General features: G+C 42.1%; 2 long non-coding RNA genes across 3 annotated transcripts in view; one reads left to right on the top strand and one right to left on the bottom strand.

Moving 5' to 3' along the window:
- The window catches only part of LOC136864012 (uncharacterized), an 833,240-nt gene extending 832,609 nt beyond the window's left edge, over positions 1–631 (top strand). The window contains exon 5 of the long non-coding RNA XR_010859251.2: positions 516–631. This is a non-coding gene — a long non-coding RNA (uncharacterized lncRNA). The remainder of the gene's footprint in view (positions 1–515) is intronic.
- Positions 1–20,343, bottom strand: part of LOC136864000 (uncharacterized) — a 351,682-nt gene that overhangs the window by 206,587 nt on the left and 124,752 nt on the right. The gene's annotated exons all lie outside the window — the stretch shown is intronic.

Genomic DNA, 20,343 nt, shown 5'->3' with positions numbered 1-20,343 from the left:
ACCGAGCAAGTTGCGTAAAACCACCTTTCTTATAACGTGTACAACCGCAGTCGGCTTTCTTCAAAATTTTCTAGAATTGACCTTATTTAAAATTCCCACGCTATTTATTGTTAATCCTAGTCAATAATTTCTTAAATGTCCGGCTCCATGGCTAAATGGTTAGCGTGCTGGCCTTTGGTCACAGGAGTCCCGGGTTCGATTCCCGGCAGGGTCGGGAATTTCAACGATAATTAGTTAATTTCACTGACACGGGCACTGGGTGTATGTGTTGTCTTCATCATAATTTCATCCTCATCACGGCGTGCAGGTCGCCTACGGCGTCAAATCAAAAGACCTGCATCTGGCGAGCCGAACTTGTCCTCGGACACTTCCGGCACTAAAAGCCATACTCCATTTCATGTCATTTCTTAAAAGATGATGAGAAATTAATTTTGAAATATTAAATGGTAACATAGGATTAACAATTTCAGCAAACCCGTAAAAGTACGTACTCACTTGTTTATTTTATGTTACAGGTACATTTTCAGTCAGGAACGGAAACTGAGGATAGCATGGGATATGAAGACGATGTAGTGCTGGGCAAACAGATCTAATATTAAACTTCATTCCAGTAGATCTACTGCTCTGTAAGATGGATGTGTATGAATATAGACTCAATAAAATCAGTTATCACTATACCCCTGTCGACTTGGCCTTTATATATATAATACTTAAAATTATACTATAATGTTAGTTACTAATATGTCTACTACTTGGCGAATTTTCGAATAAACTATTGTTTTCGAACTAAATTCCTAAATGCCAAATCCTATATCCGATAACCTCAACAATCATTAACCAAAAAGAAGATATCAACTTTACTAAATGAAAATTTTCACCTGAAAATAAAATGTCCAGATTTAATAGGGGAATTTAATTGATGCACTCGTTCAATCTTATTAAAGAGTGAACAATCATGCAAACAAAACTCATAGCCTATCCAACTATCTCTGTGGCACATGCAGCTCTTAAAACAGCCTTCACCTGCCAAAAGGAATACTGCCCTGCCAGATGGCTTGCAGATCTTGGATTATCACATAATAAATGAGATAAATATCTGAGCAGAAGGGCTTGGCTTTCTTGATCGGATCCACCATTGCCTACAAAAACCACTAAGTGATAATGTTGTAGGATAAATACTGACCCGCAGGACTTACATCACAAAGAGCGAGAATTCTTAAACTCACGAGAATGAATGCATTGCGTTCCAGCCCACTTTACAGAATTAAAAATTTTTGTTGAGGTCGAAATCAAAACTAAAGCCTCCCACTACCCTACGCCAATATGGCACTCTTATAGCTACATTATACAGGAAGCCATTTATGAAGAAATGAATCGTTATTGTCATAAAAGTTGTTTGAAAATAACCCTGTGTACTTCAGGGTTTTTTAGTCATCTATTCACCTGTGCGGCGGCAGAATATGCATTGACGTGCGTATTTGTATTCAGTAGCGTCTAGGAAAGGAGGCTTCAGTTAAATACATATCAGGTTAAACCCTGAAATTTGCATGGAAACGATGTATTGAATCATGGGAAATTACTTACAAGGATTGATCACATTTCGGATTTCGTTCCTAGTGACCCTGGTTCGTAACTCAGTTCTTTAGGAGGGTTCCTCCTGTTCTCAAGATTGCAGAATAAACTCGTCGTCATAAGACCTATCTGTGTTGGTACAACGTAAAGAAAATTGTAAAAACCAATATAAAAAAGAACACTACATTCCCAGTGCAACCGGCAAGCTAAAAAATCAATTTTCGGGAATGCATCCTGGGCTAACCGGTTTAGAATGTCAACCACTAGAATATGCCTGTGACTCAAGTCCATAAAAACGTTGTTCAGGTACATATTTTAATGGTCAAGGAATATGGTTGATCGGCTAATTGTATCGCACATAATACACACTGTCGTTGCGCCTACAAAAACCGCTAAGTGATGTGGGAGAAATACTGACCCGTAGAACTTATATCACAAAGAGAGAGAATTCTTTGGAAAAACTCGCACAGCATTAAACTTTAAGTGACAGAGCTTAACCGACCAAAGTTCTCGCCTGAAATATTTCACATAGCAGTTTCTGCAGGTGCAAAGAGGATCAGTGATTCTAGTTCAAGGTGACCAGATGTCATAAGCAGAAGAAAGGACATGGTGCCCCAAAATGCAGGACAACACAGAATAAATAAACTAAATAAACCCCCAAGAATTCATGTTAACCTGGAAAAATAATAATAAAAAAGTAACATTATGATAATAAAATAATAATTGAATAATGATTTGGTGGAAACAGCCATTACGTGCTTAACTGTATTATTCTGATAAACGTATCTCCTTGGGAACACTTTGTTGAATAATTATATTATATAATTTACTGACATGTTATTTTATTGTGGAATCTTAGAATTTCGAAAGCCAGTTGCCAAAACATGGCAGTTGAAAATTCTATTATCAAAAATAAAGGAAAATTTGGAATTTTTGAAAATTGCCCCCGAACACCGGACATAAGACTACAGTTTAGGACATTTTCGAGAAAATGAGGAGGTAATCTGGTCACCGTGTGGTCTCAATTCACTCCTGCGGTCAAATTTTATTCCCGATTCCCTGCAGAACAAAAGTTGTAAATATCTCAATTCTCTCCTCACCAGAAAGGAGCAGAAAGATTTAATCCCGCCAATGCCCTGCAATAAAACGTTTTCCTTTATATTATAAATCTATAATATACTTTTCATTGAAATTATAATACGACAGTGAAGGCACAATTCTATGTTGTCGCTTAGTAATTGGTCTTCGTTTTATGTTCGTTGAATTGAATGAGTAAATGGAGTGTGGCATGTTTATGGGTATAGCAAAGTGCACCTTGTAGTCTATGGAGAGTGTAAATAAAAATTTCAGTGAAAGGGACAAGGATCTGCTTGTGTTGGGAAACAACGTTGAAGGATTGTGTTAGGAGGTTGACGTGTGTACTGAAACCATGTAAGTACATTTTGAAAACTAGTTCAAACCATGAACGAATCGTGATATAAACATGAAAATGATCTTGTTAATTAAAAATGAGTATATCACTTTATACACTTGAGAGTCCGAAGTCTGTGTGACATGTGACAGAAAATTGCGTTCTTAGTTAAGGAATATTCTCTGTGGAGGGAATCAGATTGCACTAAAAGATAAATAACGTCAAACTGACAGGGGACAGTGCTGTAACCTGTATGAACAGGGAGAGAATCTATTTTCATCTGCACTGTTCAACGAGGTAGATGACAGTAAATTAATTCCTGATATTGGAGAGTGTTAAGAGATATGTAATGGCGACGTTATCTTACTCTGAAATAATAAACAATTTGTATAGAATATATAGTGCAGGTGATTAAACACACTCTTCTTATGATGGAAGAAGTATAATCGAGCCCCGTCGGTTGAAATTGAAGGTTGTTTAAATGTGAGAGACAACAGTCGACTGGATAAATGTTGTTGTGGTTTTTTTTTTTTTTTTGCTTTACGTCGCACCGACACAGATATGTCTTACGGCGACGATGGGATAGGAAAGGCCTAGGAATTGGAAGGAAGCGGCCGTGGCCTTAATTAAGGTAGAGCCCCGGCATTTGCCTGGTGTGAAAATGCGAAACCACGGAAAACCATCTTCAGGGCTGCCGACAGTGGGGCTCGAACCCACTATCTCCCGATTACTGGATACTGGCCGCACTTAAGCGACTGCAGCTATCGAGCTCGGTGGATAAATGTACACAGGCTACATGGGTCTCTCGCAATTAAACACTTTTATCTATCAACGTACTGTACTTTTCTGACATTCGATTACGCTACCTTCAGCATGGAAGACGAGTGCCTGATCATTCTATATGTTTCACGCTAAGACATGTTATGGTTTGTAGTCTCAGTTAAGGTGGTGGTAATTTTTATGTTGCCATTGTTCGTCAGTAGATAATTTCAGGTGTCAGTCGTTTATTCTACAAGTAAATGATTCATAATTGTTTCACTTACACATTTATAAGAATTATGTCGCAAACACAAGTATATAAAAGTGGTGCCAGTTAAGAACTCAAGGCGAAAGTGCAGTCATATACACTATGAAGAATGTCCAACGGGTAATATATGGCTCGAATCTAGTCAAGGACTGAGTAAATTCGAATGGCGTGATGCCATTAAATTGCAGAGTAATGTAGCACCTGTGAGAGCTCTACATGGGAACAGTCAGCACGGGATCTGTTGCAGACACTGTAACGAGACTGAAACTTTAGCACATGTCCTTGGTTCCAGCCAACATGGTGCACTCCTGTGGAGTACTAGACACCAGGAGCAAGATAGCATCCGCCCTGGCTGAGAAGAACTACGATGTGTACGTGGAAGTTCTCTGTGGTGCAGAAAATCCAAGTACACGCACAGTTGATATCATAGCGATCGACAGGAAAACTAGATCGTGATTTATTATTGGTCCCATCATACGGTTTGAATCTGATAAAGACCAGCAAATAGCAGCCAATCGAGATAAGAAGGCTGTCTGGCAGCCAAGAGGAAACTATTTAAATACCTTCTATGACCTCAACAATGTCACTGTTTCAGGGCTGCTGGTACGGTGTAGAGGGACCAAAAATATTCTCCGGCTTTTTCACAAATGTAGGTCTGAAGAAAGTTTCCCTTCATAATCATTTATATAATCCCTGTGAAATTACAGTAAATTATTTATGAATTGTTCGAAAGTCAATCTATTGTGATTTTCAAACTAAATTTATGAATAAAATACGGACGCAAAGACATGTATGCTTTGTCATAATGGAAACTCACAGCTTCGGAAGGTATTAAAAAACTGAAAAAGTCAAAGCCATCTCCTACATTCCAAGAATACTCCTGGAGAAGTAAAAGGCAAATGAATCCACTTTTCTTAACCTCTGCACTTACTGAAATAGAGTGGTCAGCTCAATGCCCCGTCATCTTAACAACCTGGAATTTACCTAGTACCCATTTCGGGTGTAGTTTGAGTGTACCAGTAAGTTAATTGTTCTTGTTGACTTCTTGACAGGAAATTGAACCCACGTTCTTCTGGGTGAAGCAAACATTCCTTCATTATCTAGACTACGGGGCAATCATAATGAACTGAGCTTATGAATTTTAATGCCTTAACTGACTAAAAGAAAAGGTACTTTGAGATACTTTGTATGAACTATCTATTGACGTATAAAAATGAAGTTATACCCTGATTTTGCCATTCATTTTCTATTCTTTTGTTGTAACTGTACACCGACGAATCTCGAAGTTGCATTTAAAGAAAGTCAAATCCTCGTTATTACTGTCCCAGCAAGGACATTAGAGAAATTTAATATCACTCTTGTCGTTGGATTGAATTTAATGTGACAAGAAAAATACCTTTTGCTTGCGTTGTTCATCTGCATACATTAGGGAGCGATATTTATCTTGCACTTAAAGCTGCCAAGAGCTCACTAGTGTAGTGTATATTAGTTGAATGCAAGGATAATCGCAACTACTTCCACAATAACATATAAGATACTACTTGATGACATAGTTCGATCATTTGGGAAAAAAGAACCGCATGATCATCATTGCGATATCTTGATATTTGTGAGCATTTACGTTGTATATTGCCGAAATATATATTCATATTTTCTTCTTCGTCTGTCAAGTAGTGAAGAGCACTTTGAGGACATTTTATAGTCCTACTTATCATTATAGCTCCCTCTGTGAGTAAGTGGTAATCTTCTAATCTCCAGATCGCGGGTTCGAATCAGGCAGAGGTAGATGGAATTTTGAAGGATGGGAATGGGGCACTTCGGCACTCCATATCGTACGACGTCAGCATGTAAAATATCTCTGGTGACACGTTCAGTGTTTGCTCAGGAAATTTTATTAAAATGGACCAGCGATCGTCCAACAGAGGTCCGATTTTTTGCCATCTGGTAGAAAAAAACGGAACTTCATAATTGGCACGCAGCCAGCCTAAAGTGTGTGGAATTAAAGTGTGTGTGTGTGTGTGTTTGTGTGTGTGTGTGTGTGTGTGTGTGTGTGTGTGTGTGTGTGTGTGTGTGTGTGTGTGTGTGTACACTGTCCCTGAGGATTTATTATTATTATCATTACCATTTTGCTAGTGGTTTTACGTCGTACCGACACAGATAGATCTTATGGCGACGATGGGTAGGAAAGGCCTAGGAGTTTGAATGAAGCGGCCGTGGCCTCAATTAATGTACAGCCCCAGCATTTGCCTGGTGTAAAAATGGGAAACCACGGAAAACTATATTCAGGGCTGCCGGCAGTGGGATTCGAATCCACTATCTCCCAGATGCAAGCTCACAGCCGTGCGACTCTAACCGCACGCCCAACTCGCCCGGTTTTATTATTATTATTATTATTATTATTATTATTATTATTATTATTATTATTCTTTTAGAACTAAAACCACTCATTGCAACGTGAGACCTCTTCTGAGCCGGGTATGTTCTGTGCCCATTGAGCTACTTTGGCACATCACACTGCTCTACTCTATTAGAAAAAATAGGCCTGCATGACGTTGGAATCAATACAGTCTCATTATTCAACACACCTCACTGTAAAAACACGTAACGCGCTTGGATACTATGAACGGTTAACGTACATGTAACAAGTTTCCACGGCACTTTGCTTGCAAAGAAATGGCCCGGGAGGCCGTACATCAACATCGGAAGTCGCTCAGCTGGAATGGCACATAATAATGGCACTTCAGGTCATGTGAGAACCGTCAATACCTCCGCGATCCCCAAGGCATTCTTGCTAGCAACGGGTCACATCCAATAACACAACATTTCTTGCGGCAAATTGCCTCATTCCTCAATGGTGGCCAGTTTGCGAGGCTGAATGTTTACTAGCGCATAAGGGCGATTGAAAATGGCCCTTTCGAGAAAGAACCACTCATTCTCTACTCAGAAGAGACAGGGAGAACAAGTTGGCCTCGTGATGTTCAGCTTTTTCGTCCTGGATTGTGAATCAGTCGCGGCTGCGATGTACGTTACTCTGGGTTGGAGAATATTCTGCAAGTACTCCTCGACCCTCATATTCCAATGGACTGGCATCCGTTGAATATTATCCCTCCCCAGAACAGGGAAACACCCTTAATTTCTTAGTGTCACTCTACGAGGAAGGACTCATTGTAACTCTCCACTCGTACGCTCCATACGCGAGTAGAGTTGTCATCTGGATGCAAGCAAATGTGCACTCCGTCCTTATGCAGAGTACATATCCAGTTCTGGTGTGTTCTGACTCATCTGACACCAGCATCCCTCTGATATCAGCGAAGTGGTGGCACCTTGTATGATCTCCTAGACCTCAATCCCCCGTCGTAGGGTCCATTTAGCACAGATTGGGTACAAACTGCAACACATGTGACTTCACAAAGTTCGTTGCGCAGAATGGTAACTGTGCATCGAGGATGTTCTGTGCAGACATACGTAGGCCTACTGTATGTACCCGTCTTGAAAAGCTGTTACTGTATTTTTGTGGTCGATCTTTTCAAGATCGACCGGCTATTGAATGGATTTGTTGGAACTATCACCACAAACTACCTAACACACACACAGAGCTGTATTCAAAAATGAACAACCACACTTCACCAATTACTGCTGGCAATTAACAAAAGTATCGTACCCTCACAGCAAGCCTCCAGCTGCCTGTTGTTACCTGGAACGGCGATTCTTCCTATTCTTGAGCGACAGGTTTCACCTTTCATTTCGCTTCGCACACACCGGTCATTTCACACAGCAGTTCTACGTAGACTATCAATAACGCACGAATTCTGTACACTTAGCTCGACTCCAGACAAGACCGATAACTTGCACAAGCAACTCGTGTGACCAATCCGCACACTGGCAATGTAACTGACTACTCAGCACTCACCAAAACAACACAACGCCATCAACTCAACTATGACCACGTGTTCGCGGCGAGTCGGCTTTTATATACCCGGTAATAGTAAGCTATCTTTGGGGTTTGGCCTAAATACAAGCGTCCTAGTGTTGCCTTCCAGAAAATCCGCGGAGACACCAGACAAAGTGCACAATAGAAGTAGAGTCCGGCACATGCCCTCAAATCGCCTGGGAGCTCTCGATTCTGACTCACTCATCCCTTCCAGAACGGCTGAGAATTGTATGTCCACACAACAAGAATAATACGTTTGAGCGGCCACAGCTGCCTACACGAACATCTCTTGACTAGACGCCACTGAAGCAAATTGATTGTAAATTTCGACGTCCTCTACTTGCTAAAAAAATCGCAAAATTGCACTATAATGAAATATTCTCGATGTTGTCAAGAGCGAAACAATTTTACAGATTAAGATGCTGAAAGTCCGCCTCTGTGGTGTAGTGGTTAGCGTGATTAGCTGCCACCCCCGGAGGCCCGGGTTCGATTCCCGGCTCTGCCACGAAATTTGAAAAGTGGTACGAGGGCTGGAACGGGGTCCACTCAGCCTCGGGAGGTCAACTGAGTAGAGGTGGGTTCGATTCCCACCTCAGCCATCCTGGAAGTGGTTTTCCGTGGTTTCCCACTTCTCTTCCAGGCGAATGCCGGGATGGTACCTAACTTACGGCCACGGCCGCTTCCTTCCCTCTTCCTTGCCTATCCCTTCCAATCTTCCCATCCCTCCACAAGGCCCCTGTTCAGCATAGCAGGTGAGGCCGCCTGGGCGAGGTACTGGTCATACTCCCCAGTTGTATCCCCCGACCAAGAGTCTGAAGCTCCAGGACACTGCCCTTGAGGCGGTAGAGGTGGGATCCCTCGCTAAGTCCGAGGGAAAAACCGAACCTGGAGGGTAAACAGATGATGATGATGATGATGATGATGATGATGATGAAGATGCTGAAATAATTTAGACCACCGGGCGAGTTGGCCGTGCGGTTAGGGGTGCGCAGCTATGAGCTGCATCCAGGAGATAGTGGGTTCGAGCCCCACTGTCGGCAGCCCTGAAGATGGTTTTCCGTGGTTCCCCGTTTTCACACCAGGCAAATGCTGAGGCCGTATCTTAATTAAGGCCACGGCTGCTTCCTTCCTACTCCTATGTCGTTCCTATCCCTTCGTCGCCACAAGACCTAGGCCTGTCTGTGTCGGTGCGACGTAAAGCCAACTGAAAAAAAAAAATAGACCAATGAATACTCAAAGTGTTCGTAAATGTTATTTCAAGTGTGAACATGAACGAGATGGAGAGTTATGAATAATCGCATCTTCTAAATTCGACCTATCACAGCCGAAGTCAAACCTGCGATCCAGAGTTCAAGAATCTATCCTCTAATCACTCGACAATCCGTGCCGCCACTTGTACACCAAATGCGATAGAGTAATCAGTCCTTAATCAAGCCACCATTACCCACATAAATTATCTCAGCACTCATTTCTCTTGTGAACTGAGGCAAACGCTGATAATGTCCCTCTCCAGAAGGCGATGTCTCGCTTCGGAACATCACTAGACTTACTGCCAAACCACGACCTCCAGAGTGAACCTAGCATATCTTTACCACTTCGCCTGGATAGACCCTCGAAATAAAAATCTGGAGCATTAAAGTATATCTCCAAATGAATAAAATTATTATAAAGAATGGTTTTCAAAAATATGTGTGGGGACGACTGAGGGACTGTCCAGCTGGAGGTTTGTGACAGCGTTGCCGGACACAGTTCTGACTTCGGATGACATAAGGCATGTTAGATAAGAGATTCAATAAATTTTATTTTCTTCAAGTGACCGATGATAACTACAGTCAGAGACAAATACGAACTAGCATCGTAGTGGGTAACTGTCACATCAATAAATAAATAAAAATAAATAAATAAAATGAAGTAAGTTAAAGTTAATTGACGGGTTTTATCTTCACAGCTGTTATCGTTACATACTCGTATTCAGAATTCACTTATCTGACGGCATGGATGGCTAATTTCATAGACCGAAAATAATAATGTTCCAGAGCAAATGGCAATTTTCAAAATTTCATACGCTTTGTAACTCCTGCCCTAATTGTTATATGTATACCGGAATGGTACCGTTATGACGGATGTAACATATTCTATTCAATGATAATTTACACACATAATGTTTCGGAATTTACATTCAGATGTCGATACTAAGCAAATTAAGAACTCATATTTTGGACCCCACATAACTTTGTCCCGTAGGGTAGACATCGTCTCGAGCTCGAAGATAGATTCCAAATGATATGGTATATGAGGGTTCGAAGTTGCAATTTAGGCAATGAAATCTCTGTCGAAAAACATCCACGTTCGAATTTTGAAACTCTTCCTTGCTATGCTTTGCTTTTGGACTTTGTACAATTTTATTATGTGAATTTATTTATTTATTTATTTATTTATTTATTTATTTATTTATTTATTTATTTCATACCACCAACAGAGATTTTTCTCCAAATACAGGTCGCTTAGTCACTTTACACTAATTATTAAAAATAACAAAATGGGCTGATGACCTTAGATGTTAGACCCCCTTTAAACAACAAACAAGCATAAACAACACATGTCAGGAAGAACTTAATATCAAAAAGTAAAAATACACAACATTATTAAGAAATAAAGCAGCAATCGGAATTTACGGTACATTAATACATTTTCAAGTTCGAAGTAGACTTCCTAGGTTGTCGGGGAATCTGAAAAAATCCTCAGACAGGGCAACAGTTCGAAGTAAAGCATGCTCGTTATTTATAAATGTATTAAATGTATGGATAATTATTCGTTAACAACTGTGATTTTTTAGATTAGTAAAATAAGAAGATACTACGTTACTACCGAGCCATCCAAATCAGAAACTGAACCATTTTATGACGTATTTAACATACTAAAGCGTTAAATTCTCTATCTTTAGAAATATTAACCGTCTTCATATACCTACGTCACAATTATAAAACCACCCTCACACACATGTACTTAACTGAGATCCACCGAGTCATACTTTCTCTCATGTTCTAACAATCAAAAGGTATCTGAACCATTCGGACCGGATCTTTAGTTCCAGAGCTACAAGGCTGAACGTAAGTATATGATCTCGTTTCACAAAGGTTTGAATACATGCAGCCTGATTTTATAGCCGTCAAAACCTGTTTCTAAATTCTTGTAGTAGTGTAATAACATAAGCATATCAATACATCAGCTTGGAACCTAGGCTTACGATGAATTTCCTGAGCACACTTCATCCGCAGTCTTTTGTTTCAAATAACATCGCCAAATTGTGAGACATCTTCCAATGTTTAAGTCTCTAGATGTACCTCCTAGCTTTTTACAGTCCATTCTATACCTCCCTACAGACCTCATGTTTTCATATGCCCGTTGTGCTAACAACGAGAATTTTCTAAGCACGTAATTCAAGCGTAATGGAAAGGAAATGTTTCATCTAAAATGAGCAGTCATTTTAGAAGAAACATTGCTTATGATCGGTTGCAAATCGTAATTGGTTTAGCGGCCGCCACTGATAACTAGTGCTGTACAATTGGATCATGGCACAATCTACAGTCAATAAGGAGTGCTTAAACTGCGAGTGATCCTGGTTACTTTCTTGTTTCACTACCAGAGGTAAGATGTCAGATTCACTTAAGGACACGCTGACTACGGAGTTACGACATTTCCTCCCAGCGGCTAAGCCCCACGGAATCCCCTCCCAGGGAAGTTCTCCCATGACTCTATCGGAACACTGGAATTTTCCTACTATTGTGAAAATTATCTATATTAGGTATCTTCTACAGTTATTACATGAACTTTTATACGAACTATAAAGTGCTATCACAAATCCTATAACTACATCGCTTTAATTGATGGAAATGGACGTGTTTAGTCAATTCTCTCTTCCGTATTGGAATATCCTCCATTCTTATACATTTTTTTTTTTTGCTAGGGGCTTTACGTCGCACCGACACAGATAGGTCTTATGGCGACGATGGGATAGGAAAGGCCTAGGAGTTGGAAGGAAGCGGCCGTGGCCTTAATTAAGGTACAGCCCCAGCATTTGCCTGGTATGAAAATGGGAAACCACGGAAAACCATCTTCAGGGCTGCCGATAGTGGGATTCGAACCTACTATCTCCCGGATGCAAGCTCACAGCCGCGCGCCTCTACGTGCACAGCCAACTCGCCCGGTCTTATACATTTTGAAATTAACCGGGATGCCATTAATATCTTATTATCATCTAAATTGTAGGGTTTAGTTTCATGCTCTGTCTCTAGAACGTAAGGTTAAGAGTCTTTATTTTAGGCTCCATGCTCGATTGACTGATAGTGTTTGTCTTCTCCTGAATAAGTAGCAGGCACTTACATTGTTCGTCACAATTCTAATCTAGTGTGTGTGTGTGGTAATGAAATGTCGTATGGCTTTTAGTGCCGGGATATCCCAAGACGGGTTCGGCTCGCCAGGTGCAGGTCTTTCCATTTGACTCCCGTAGGCGACCTGCGCATCGTGATGAGGATGAAATGATGATGATGACAACACACACACCCAGCCCCAGTACCATTGGTATTAACCAATTAAGGTTAAAATACCCGACCCAACCGGGAATCGAACCCGCGACCCTCTGAACTGAAGGCCGGTGTGCTGACCGTTCAGCCAACGAGTCGGACTGTGTGTGTGTGGTGTGTGTGTGTGAGAGAGAGAGGCAAAACGTTCGTTCGCTCAGTTTCCGTCTGTCTTACAACTCTCAGTGTCTTATCACACTAACCTATCAGGTTACTACTACTACTGTTAATAAATGTTTTCATTCCTCGCCTGAAGGGGGAATCGGGCCTCCTAGACAGTGACGGCGTCTCTCAGGTCAGGAGATTTGTATCGGTGAAGATGTGCGGAGAAATTGAGAGGGCTCGGTGGCCGTGGCCTATACTATGAACTGTCCCGGCATTCGACTTAGTGCAGGAGAAAGGAAAATCACGCAAAACCATTCTCAGGACAGCCGTGGACTCCTCTCCTGTGCTCGGTTGGCCGGTCGGAGTGCAGGGTTGTCGGATCGTGGACCAGTCGTGGCCCACTCTGCATCCACCGACCCCTCAGGTTTCATCCTTTTCGATTTTCATTTTGGTGAACGGCGATCAATTACGAGGAGGCCTAAGAAGCATTACAATATTAATTAATTAGTTGACTTTATTGTTCTTGGCAAAATTAGAGCTTATCCATATAATATTTAAAAAAATATGCATACAATTTTACGGCAACTATAAATCCATTACAGCATTACTTTGGATACAGTTGTAATAAAAATACTTTTGCCCATAAATTCTGATACAAAGCATTTCTTCAGTGTTAAAATGTTGTGCAAGGTATCACATTACAATACTACAGCGGTGACAAATTTCATACCCAATCTAAATACACTTTCCAACTGAAAAGAAAAAATTACACGTACAGTGTTGGGGTTACGGCCGTATTTTTTCGTAGAATACATAGATAGACCATTGTCGAAATAAAATATCTTGTCAGTATGTGTTCAAAATTTTGTCATTGACATTTTACACTGACTGACAGAGCTAATGCAATACCAAGAAGGAGTGGTCAGAACTTTTGCCAATTGCAGGGTAGACTGACGTCACTGAGGTATGCTCATGATGTGAAATGCGCCGCTGTGCTGCGCACGAAGCGAACGATAAATGGGACACGGCGTTGGCGAATGGCCCACTTCGTACCGTGATTTCACAGCCGACAGTCATTGTAGAACGTGTTGTCGTGTGCCACAGGACACGTGCGTAGCTAAGAATGCCAGGCCGCCGTCAACGGAGGCATTTCCAGCAGACAGACGATTTTACGAGGGGTATGGTGATCGGGCTGAGAAGGGCAGGTTGGTCGCTTCGTCAAATGGGAGCCGATACCCATAGGGATGTGTCCACGGTGCAGCGCCTGTGGCGAAGATGGTTGGCGCAGGGACATGTGGCACGTGCGAGGCGTCCAGGCGCAGCCCGAGTGACGTCAGCACGCGAGGATCGGCGCATCCACCGCCAAGCGGTGGCAGCCCCGTACGCCACGTCAACCGCCATTCTTCAGCATGTGCAAGACACCCTGGCTGTTCCAATATCGACCAGAACAATTTCCCGTCGATTAGTTGAAGGAGGCCTGCACTCCCGGCGTCCGCTCAGAAGACTACCATTGACTCCACAGCATAGACGTGCACGCCTGGCATGGTGCCGGGCTAGAGCGACTTGGATGAGGGAATGGCGGAACGTCGTGTTCTCCGATGAGTCACGCTTCTATTCTGTCAGTGATAGTCACCGCAGACGAGTGTGGCGTCGGCGTGGAGAAAGGTCAAATCCGGCAGTAACTGTGGAGCGCCCTACCGCTAGACAACGCGGCATCATGGTTTGGGGCGCTATTGCGTATGATTCCACGTCACCTCTAGTGCGTATTCAAGGCACGTTAAATGCCCACCGCTACGTGCAGCATGTGCTGCGGCCGGTGGCACTCCCGTACCTTCAGGGGCTGCCCAATGCTCTGGTTCAGCAGGATAATGCCCGCCCACACACTGCTCGCATCTCCCAACAGGCTCTACGAGGTGTACAGATGCTTCCGTGGCCAGCGTACTCTCCGGATCTCTCACCAATCGAACACGTGTGGGATCTCATTGGACGCCGTTTGCAAAATCTGCCCCAGCCTCGTACGGACGACCAACTGTGGCAAATGGTTGACAGAAAATGAAGAACCATCCCTCAGGACACCATCCGCACTCTTATTGACTCTGTACCTCTACGTGTATCTGCGTGCATCGCCGCTCGCGGTGGTCCTACATCCTACTGAGTCGATGCCGTGCGCATTGTGTAACCTGCATATCGGTTTGAAATAAACATCAATTATTCGTCCGTGCCGTCTCTGTTTTTTCCCCAACTTCCATCCCTTTCGAACCACTCCTCCTTGGTGTCGCATTTGCTCTGTCAGTCAGTGTATTTCCTAATTCTATATAAATGTACACATTTTGAAGACGAAGTATATGTGCATGCAATGTGCCTGTGATATGAGAAATAACGTACACGGAAGCAGATCGACGTCAGTACCACGCAGAATCACGGGAGCTTCTATGAACGCACCGGGACTCTTCATCTTCACAGAGATAATCAGTATCCATACTCAAGATTTCCTAATCATTTTGCGCCACTGGCAGTAAATGTGTTCGGCTGGTCCCACGGCTAAATGTTTAGCGTGCTGGCCTTTGGTCACAGAGGTCCCGGGTTCGATTCCCGGCAGGGTCGGGAATTTTAACCATCATTGGTTAATTTCCCTGGCACGGGGCTGAGTGTATGTGCTGTCTTCATCATTTCATACTCATCTCGACGCGCAGGTCGCCTACGGGAGACAAATCCAAAGACTTGCACCTGGCGAGCCGAACCCGTCCTGGGATCTCCCGGCACTAAAAGCCATACGCCATTAGATTTTTTTTCGGCTGGTGCTTCAGCAGCAGGGAACTGGCCTCATGACATCCGGCCGCCTTAAATTTTAGACGCTCCCGATAATGTCGTGGGTGAGTATGGACGTTTTAGAACAGGGCCTCTCAGGGTGCATGCGCGTGGTGCATGCACTGTGCACGGTGCAAAAGACGACTTGGCTTGGTTGACCAGAGTGCAGACCCCCCACTCCTCGATTTGGAGCAATAGCGCTTACTCTCTCTTTCCTCACGCCTGTCTCGCTCGCTCCGCCTGTCTCCCTCTGCCCCACTTGCACCGTAGCGCTCCAAATCCGTGCTGAGTTGAGCCGAGTAGAGCCGAGTAGAGCCGAGCTTAGCCGAGCTTAGCCGAGTAGCCCAGAGACGAAGCGTTGATCCGAGCCATACCGAGCGGCACCGATGCACAGTGCACGGAGCTCTTACGCCTCGCTCTGCACGCGTGAGATTTTGGGCGTTTGAGAGGCCCTGTTTTAGAATGTTCACAAGTCGCTCTAACAGCCAGAATGCGTTTTCGTTTATGTTTAAGCCATTTACTGCCCAAATGTTGCCATACTTTCCGAGAGAAAGAAATCTTTTTCGCACTTCATCGCACCAAAAAATTTTCAAAAGTTTTTATTTCCTAATCCCATCTCTTTCCCATCCTTGCGTTGCCTAAAAACATAAATGTGTAATTCAATAATAATTTTATTGGCTTTACGTCCCACTAAGTACTTTCGTACGGTTTCGGAGACGCTGAGGTGCTGAAATTTAGTCCCGCAGGAGTTCATTTACGTGCCAGAAAATCTACCGACACTTAGGCTGACGTATATGAGCACCTTCAAATACCACAGGACTAAGCCAGGATTCGAACCTGCTAAGTTAGCCATCAATGTGTAAAACAGCTAGCAAAAATAAGTTTCCACTCTTCGGCCATAAATCTTCCATTAAAGGGAGTTTAAATAATTTCTTGTTCTTATCCTCATTCTTCTTGTACTTCTCTTCCAATTTCGTATAGGCGGCACTTCGTGTGGATTTGTACCAGTACTTGTAATAGTTGTTCAGACAAATGAAACGTCACAGGACGTGCTATCACGTCGGAGTTCAGAGATACAGCAACTGTTAGCCACGTGCCCGCGATTTTAGTACCTCAAGATGGCGGTACTTGTGCATAATCCTGATGACGTGATGGTAAAGTTGGACGTACTGCCTACATTGCACCTTCCTCTTAAAATGAGATACTGAACACAGTCTTCGCTCATGTTGTCTAGAAATGTTATCCATTTGAAAATATTCACGTTTTTTAACGCTCGCTGGCATAAGTACGGTTCCGTAAGTATAGACGTATTCTACTTTGAAATAATCGGCTGAAAACAAAGAAGCCCCCAAGCTCGAACAGCCCGACATGAAGGAGTAAATTATTATGGTGATTTCTTGATTACATAATATATGGGGTGTTTTACCTACGCTATGTCAGTAAATAAAATATTAAAGCGAGTTTTAATTATCTCTTCTTATTCTTATTATTTGCCTTCTTCTTCCATTTCAGTATGTCGGTACTTCGTGTGGACTCGTCCCAGTGATACGGTCTGATGCCAACCCTATATGTAGTACTTATTCAGTATTGCGTGTTACTGTGGTGGCTGATGGTATAGTGTGTTTTTTTATCAAAAAATGCATTTACAAAGTGAACTGACAAAGATAGTAATAATAATTTCGTGTGGCTATTTCTAGCCGAGTGCATCCCTTGTAAGGCAGACCCTCCGATGAGGGTGGGCAGCATCTGCCATGGGTAGGTAACTGCGTGTTATTGTGGTGGAGGATAGTGTTATGTGTGGTGTGTGAGTTGCAGGGATATTGGGGACAGCACAAACACCCAGCCCCCGGGCCATTGGAATTAACCAATGAAGGTTAAAGTCCCCGACCCGGCCGGGGATAGAACCCAGGTTCCCCTGAACCGAAGGCCAGTACGCTGGCCATTCAGCCAACGAGTCGGACATAAAGATAGTTATAAAAATAAATATAGTTACAAACGATTAAGCTTTATATGGAATTTGAATTTTGAAATTCTAATTAGTTAACCTTCAATATGAAGGTCTTTACAAATAATGGAAATTGAAAAACTTGAAAGAAACATAACTCATATCTTTCCAAACAAATCTGCCATAATTTACTGTAAAAGCACAACTGTTCCTTTCGAATTTGTACGAAATAATTCATGGGAAATAACTTGTAGGCCTTGATAAGCAGTCTTCGCCTTCTTGTAAGACGTACTAATTTACAAAGTATAGTCGGTGGCGTACGCAGAATTTCAAGATGGGGGTTTATATTTTTTAAGGCTGGTTGTTCATAGGCCCTATGCAATTAATTGGTAGAGTATTTTTTATTAATATTATATCTTTCTTAATTATCGGGTTGCCTCTAGGACAAAGAATAATTATTTTCCAATATACAACTTATCATCACTGCTTAAAATGATATAAAATTTACTATCTAATAAATCATAATTAGTATTGAAAAATAAAAAAATCATATTAAATAGAAAAAAGAACTGATCATGATGATGATGATGATGCTTGTTGTTTTAAGGGGCCTAACTTCGAAAGTCATCGACCCCAGAAAAGAAAAGAACTCAGAAGAAATTTAACAATGAGTATGTAAGACACGATATTCTTGACTGTATAATTAACAGAGAGATGTTCAAATGTTCCGGGGCGGGCGTACGCCAGTGAGTGTGGTGGTGGAGGTGATTCTTGTTTTCAGGGACAGTGCACCGGAATTCTCACCTCTCCTTTCTTTCCAGCAGATCTAGTTTTACTTAATACACCGAGCGAGTTGGGCGTGCGGATAAGGTCGCGTAGCTGTGAGCTTGCATTCGGGAGATGGTGGGTTAGGATCCCACCTTCGGCAACACTGAAGATGGCTTTCCATGGTTCCTATTTTCACACCAGAAAAATGCTAATGTTGTACCTCAGTTAAGGTCACAGACGCTTCCTAACCAATCGTAACCTTTTCCTACCCTTGCGTAGCTGATAGTATTCGGTGTGTTAGTGCGACGTTAAATCATTAGGAAAGAAAAACTCCGGACGCTGAGTCTGACCTGGATCGTAAACGTTTACTTGATAGTACGTTTTACTTCATAGGCCTAATTAGTGGTATTAGCAAAGAAGAACGCTATTTTCATCAGAATTCCTTCTGTTATTCCTCTCGCGCGATAAGATATGTTACGTATTATTTATCAACTTCACGGTAAATTTTAAAATGCTAGTAATATTCCCCCATTTGGTTGCCTTAAAATCGTTAAAAGGAAAGAAAATAAGGAAAAGTTGGCTTTATCTACTTTTTGATGTCCATATAAAGCAAGTAGGAGCTTATCTAAAGAGCTTGAAATTCCAATAACAGGTGTTAAAAGCACTCTCAAGGTAAAAGTAGATAGCTCCAAACTTCCGCATACTCTTCACAAGTAGCTCGTCTGTAATGCACCGAAGTTTGAGATAAAATTAAATGGATGTGCATTTCTGTATAATGAAATGTGCTACTCAAGGATTAAGCGTAGTTCAAGGTGAAGATTTTGCTAGAGCTAAATAAACCAGAAACGAACGGGTCTTGGGTGAATGGTCTACGAAGCTCCGGGTTCGATTTTATGCGCGTCTCGTTAATTCATCCCTTCACAGTAATAGTTAATGCCTTAGAACGAGTACAGATCAGACTCTCAAAATGGATATGTAAAAAGTGTTTGGGTATTACGCTGTCATCGATAGATTATGATCTATTTTGTACAAAGATACGTAAGAACACAGTCTCTTTGAACTAGACGCAGGTATGTTAATGCACGTTTCATACACAAATGTATCGGCAGTTTCCTTGACTGTTCTAATTTACTCCTCTTGCTATCAATTTATGTTCCTTCTCGTAACACCCGACAGGCCTGACCCAGGTGCTGAACTGAATCACAAAGGAACCCTTCATTCATGCAGGTCATATGATCCCTGAATGAAATTGGCGAGATGGTGGATATATTCCACTCGTCAGCTAGTGAAATTCGTAGACAACTTATGGACGCCTCACAGAGAGAGAATTCCTTGAATCCTCTTCTGTGGATTTGGTAACTGAAATGTATATTTCCTTCTCTTACGTATCCATCATTTCAAATGAGAAACACTTTTCTTTTTTCATGATAAGACCTATCTGTGTCGGTGCGACGTAAAGCAACTAGCATCCATCTTTTTTCATGTTCTTTTCTTCCGTATGTGTTTTGTAAATATGTATGTAAGCTTATAGGAAATTACATAGTTATTATTATTAATAGTAGTAGGAGTAAATGAAATGGCGTATAGCTTTTCGTGCCGGGAGTGTCCGAGGACATGTCTTTTGATTTAACGCCCGCAAGGGACCTGCGCGTCGTGATGAGGATGAAATGATGAAGACGACACATAAACCAAGTCCCCGTGCCGGCGAAATTAACCAATGATGGTTAAAATTCCCAACCCTTCCGGGAATCGAACCCGGGACCCCTTTGATGAAAGGCCAGCACGCTAACCATTTAGCCATGGAGCCGGACATTAGTAGTAGTAGTAGTAAGTGCTGTTAATATTGTTATTATTTGGATTTATTATATCATCTGTAATTCGAGAATCTTGACGATAGATGAACAAATCAAATCAAATCAAATCAACTACCTCGGGGATAGGGTGTTTATATACCAACAAAACTCCAGTCACTAATCAAACGCACAATAGTGCATATTGACGGCCTATTTCTAATACCACGTATCTGGCAGTGCCATTCTTATACATAATTTTCCTTAAGACTGGTCACATCTCCGAGCTACGTATGAATACTCAGTCCATTAGAATAATTTTTGTTGTGTTCATTTTCCTATGCTAATGTGCAAAGGAAAATGAACCTTACCATACCGTACTGTGGGGATGTGTATTTGCGTGGCG

This window comes from Anabrus simplex, chromosome 1 (genome assembly GCF_040414725.1).
Source record: "Anabrus simplex isolate iqAnaSimp1 chromosome 1, ASM4041472v1, whole genome shotgun sequence".
Classification (NCBI taxonomy): Eukaryota; Metazoa; Arthropoda; class Insecta; order Orthoptera; family Tettigoniidae; genus Anabrus; species Anabrus simplex.
Note: the sequence above shows the minus strand (reverse complement) of the source record. Positions and strands in the feature narration are given on the sequence as shown.